General features: G+C 53.5%; 1 long non-coding RNA gene across 1 annotated transcript in view; it reads left to right on the top strand.

The window, feature by feature from the left end:
- Positions 1–492: 492 nt before the first annotated feature.
- Positions 493–4,578, top strand: part of LOC105986831 — a 51,818-nt gene continuing 47,732 nt past the window's right edge. The window contains exon 1 of the long non-coding RNA XR_001175134.1: positions 493–634. This is a non-coding gene — a long non-coding RNA (uncharacterized LOC105986831). The remainder of the gene's footprint in view (positions 635–4,578) is intronic.

Here is a 4,578-nt window from a genome sequence, read left to right as displayed (position 1 = left end):
CCAGTTATCCGGTTCTCAACTTGCACAACAGTACATGGTGCCCCTAGGGATGGGGAAGGATGAAACAGCTTTGGGCCCTCGGCAAGGGCCTGAGGGAGTGGGGTGTGGGGCATGGGGGCAGGTCTACAGGTGCTTGAGGCTGCAGGAACAGGCTGTACTCTCTCTGAGGACGCCACGTGGTCGCGGTTAGCAGTTTGCCATCCGGTGTCATCTTCACAGACAGTTGTCCAACCATGGGAGGAACAACTGCTGTGCTATTAGCAAGTGCCGGTACCTGGAGCACCCCGCAGGACCGGGGAGGGAAATCATCACATACACCCCACACTCACACAGCCAAGGCTCTAGACAAGAGGGGGTGGGGAGGACTTCCCCAGCGGTGGAGGACACTGTGTACTGAGATCTCTGCTGAGCAGAGGGGACCTGTCCCAGCTACACAATAACAATGGCCCTGTGGCTGTGGCCCATCTCCCCGATGAGTCACCTTGGCCAGCGATGTTATCGGCAGCTTGCTTTGCTTTCTCTCCTTGCGGTGACATCACCCACCTCGGCTCTCTTTCTCGGCACCGTAGCCTGCAGCCTGGCACATCTCGGAAGGGACAGCCTTGGGGGCTTTCATCACCAGCCACCTGGACAGGTAAACGGAGACCTTTAGATGTCAGCCCATGGCCAGGAGTGGCTCTGCCTCCATTCTGGCTTGGCAGCATGGGTTCCTCAGTTTATGTGCTAGGAGAGGAGGTCAGTAATCAAAGCCAGTACTGGCTTGGTGCTTGAGCCCTCTCTCCTCCCTCAGAGGAAGTCTCTGTGTGTTCAAGAGGCTTCTACCTGGACTGAACTTGGGGGTGCTTAACTGTTCCTCCCCCCACCCCATATCCAGCCCTCTGTGGGCCCAAGGCCGCAATCCAAATTCTGTCTAGCTCCGGCCTTGTAGCCTCAGAGCCTCTGGAATGGGTACCCCTGGCTCTCCCAGACACAGACTCTGCCATCCTACTGGCCTTTGCTACCTGTGTCCAGCCACTGCATCCTGCCGACTATCTCCCAACAGCCTCCCGGAGCCAAGGCCAGCCCTTTCCCTCCATAATGGAGCAGCCCTGCCATTTGGTCCCAACTCTGACCCTTCCTCTCTCACCTTTCTCCATGTCCACCTGTTCCCAGGGGCACATGGAAGGTGTCACCAGGAGAGTGGAGGGGTGGCTGAGGAGTTCAGAGGTTGGGCCTGCCCTGGTCACCACAGCAGGTGGAAGGGGAATGGAGGGCTTCAGCCCCCACTCTGTCTCTCTTTGGGACATTTGAGCAGGCCAGCCAAAGCATGACAATGGATCTAAGGCTGTGCCCAGCAAGTGAGGGGGGCACAAGCCATGGAGCTGCCCAGAGTCCTCCTTCTGTGACACCTGGAGACAGTTCTTCAAACATCAACTTGCTACATCCACCAGTCACTTTTGCTCTAGTTCTTTGAATAAGAGGAACTGCTCCTTAGAAGGACAGATGGATTACAGACAGACAGACACACCGCCACTCTCACAGAGCTCACACCGACCCCCCATCAGCAGTTGGCATCAGGGTTTTACCTCCCAGTGTGCCAGCTGCCCATCTGTAGCCCATGACACTACAGAAATACCAGCAAGGACGTGGCTGCAGGAGAGGCCTGGTAGAGCAAGCTAGTGCCATGCAGCCAACCCCCCAGCGTTGCCTTCCTCATTTGTTAAGTGCAGCAGATACCCAGGAACCAGAGAGAGCAGAGAGGCTGTGGTCCTGTGCCCAGGGAAGGAGGCCTAGCGAGGATTCCAGAAGCTGTACCTCTTAGGGGCAGTGGCTTAAGGTCATTTGACTCCATCCGGCCTCAGTTTCTCTACATCCTGAGTCAAGTTTACTAATATTCCCAGAGAGGGTACACACTTTGAGAGTGATTGGCACAAGTGCTCAGCTCGACCGGTGGGCTGCTCAGATCTGGGAATCCATTTGCATTGTCTAGAATACAGTCTAGCCAAGACTAGCTCTGGTTGTTGTGCTTTCCTTCTGGGCTACTGACCAAGTTCAAATTCTAGTCAACCTTGACTGCTTCCTTTAGTTGGAGAGGACTGCTTGATTTTGGCTGTATTTGGAGTCCTTTTCCCCTTTGTCCCTAACCCAAGGCTCAGCACCTCTTGCAGTGTTCCTTCTCTAAAGTGCTAGATCTTAGTCCCTGGTAGCTCAGTCATTCTCCCTAAGCCAGAAGCTGAGTTATCTTCATCCGTGTGTGTGTGTGTGTGTGTGTGTGTGTGTGAGAGAGAGAGATGGGGCTTAAACTCAGGGCCTGGGCAGTGTTCCTTTGCTCTTTTGCTTGAGGCTGGTGCTCTATAACTTTGAGCCACAGCTTCACTTCCAGTTTTCTGGTAGTTAATTGGAGATAAGAGTCTCACAGACTTTCCTGCCCCGGCTGGCTCTGAATCATGATCCTTCGATTTCAGTCTTCTGAGTAGCTAAGATTACAGACGTGAGCCACTTGCCTGCTTGGCTTGAACAGTGTCATCTCTTTCATCTTCCTCTGCTATCTCTTTCAACTCAACCCCTTCATCCATGGTTTTTTTGTTTTTGTTTTAATCTAGCAATCTAATTAGCTGTCCCTATGGATAGATATGGACACTTGAGCACGTAGGAGTTCTATCCTCTTTTGCCTATTCCCCTCACTGGTTTTTGGTACTGGGGGTGGAGTCTTTGTACTAGGCAAGTCCTCTATCATTGAGCAACAGTTTAGCCCTTTTTTTCTTTTCTTCTTCTGGTGACATGTTTACTAGATCCTGGGCTGGATATGGCAGAACAGCGGCCTGTCGCAGCAAAAGAAATTGTCCATGCTCACCCTGAACACAAAAGCTGAGGCTGTTGGAAGTGGGGGCTTCTTTTCTAATTCACCCCCAGTAACCCTTCTTAAAAAATCATTTTCTTTTAATTTTGAAACAGGGTCTCACTAAGTTGCCCAGGCTAGTCTCCAACTTGTGATCCTCCTGTGCTTGCCTCTCAAATGACTGGGATCCTACATGTCCACCACCACATCCAGGTTCTCCAGCCCGTTCACATGTTCTAAGAACAGCTAGTGGAGCCTATCAGATCTCCTGGGCCACCTTGCACACAGCCATGGGGACCTCTCTTCTAGGTGGACCCTACTGAATTCAGGCAGGCCATGCTTGTGCAGACTGTGAACAAATGGGGAAAGCTGGGCCCAGATTGCTTTCTTGCATTTGCTTAGGAAAGTTCTCCTCCTCTCGGGAGGGCTCCTCTTCTCTAGGGAGCCTCTGATTAGGCGCTCCGTCCTCAGGGCCTGCACTCCATGCTAAGCCTCTCCAGCTATAGACCTGACCTTATATGCCTGGCCACACACCAGGCTCCATGCTTGTCTGCCTAGAGCTTGGTAGACAAGTACCAGGGAGGCTACAGGGATCCAAGTTTACCAACTCTTGCTGGGAACAGCAGGTAAAGTCCCCGAGCCTACTTTCTCTGAGCCCTCCTTTCTTCTACTGTCAAGTGGGTGTCGTCCTTCTCAGGAGGGATGTTGAGCTTGTCCACTCCCTGACACACCATGAGGATGTACCAAGTGGCCTCCATGGCATTGCTAATGCCTGGGTCTGTGGAAGAAGTGCAGAGAAGCCAAGGGGCTCTCACTCAGAGAGCTGCAGCACCACCTCTGGCTGCTTTCTGCCCTTAGCCACATGGCCCATCTGTCCTCCCCTTCCTGTCTGTTTGTTCTTTTTATGGACAAGGGCCTGGGTGAGCTCCCAGTTACCAGCCCTTCCTCCCAGGACCCAGGGCTTTCCATCCCTGACTACGGTATCTTTGTCAGCCTGAGGGACAGTGTGAGCTGCCACGGCAGTGATTTGCTAACAAGGCCCTACAGGTTTCCCCAAGCAACTTGTGCTGAATTGTCACACCAGGTCTGCTGCCCTTCCCATTCTTTCTACCTGTAGATTTCAGTCTTTTGCTCTGCAAAATGGGCATAATGTTGCTTATTTTTCCTCAGCGGAGGAGGAGAGAAGGAATGCGAGGAGGTGGTGACCCTGCAGGGCCCAGGCTGGCAAGCCTGGCTAGCGTAGAAAATAGCTCTGGAGGCACGTGGAGGCCTCACCATGTGGCCAGCCACAGTGGGCCCTGCCTGAGTCCACAGCGCCGCCTGCTGGCAGGTCATCCCAGAAGCTCCCTGTGGGCAGCACCTGCCCCACACATTTTCTGCACTGACCCTGGGAAGGAGTTCCAGTCCCTCCTTCTCTGAAGGAGACCGATCTGAACAGGAAAGCGCAGACCTGGACTGGAGAGACAGTCTGCGAAATAGGTCTCTGAGTCATGAGGTCCTCATGGTTCTGCATCTCTGAAAGTTCTGGAGAGAAAGGGCTGGAAGGCAGGGCTCTGCTTCATGCCCAGAGGCTGCCCTTCAATTAGGGGCGCCTCACACCATGAGCTCACATGGACCTTGGGGAACCATGGGGTGGGATCAGAGCCTGAGGAAGCAGGTGCCCTTCTGTCCTGGGCTGGACCATCATCAGCCTCTCCACATCCAGAGGTAGCCTTCAGTCCTTTGGACAAACCTCCACCATTAGACCTTTCCTCCACATC

Source organism: Dipodomys ordii, unplaced genomic scaffold (genome assembly GCF_000151885.1).
Source record: "Dipodomys ordii isolate 6190 unplaced genomic scaffold, Dord_2.0 Scaffold37, whole genome shotgun sequence".
In the NCBI taxonomy this organism is placed as follows: domain Eukaryota; kingdom Metazoa; phylum Chordata; class Mammalia; order Rodentia; family Heteromyidae; genus Dipodomys; species Dipodomys ordii.
Note: the sequence above shows the minus strand (reverse complement) of the source record. Positions and strands in the feature narration are given on the sequence as shown.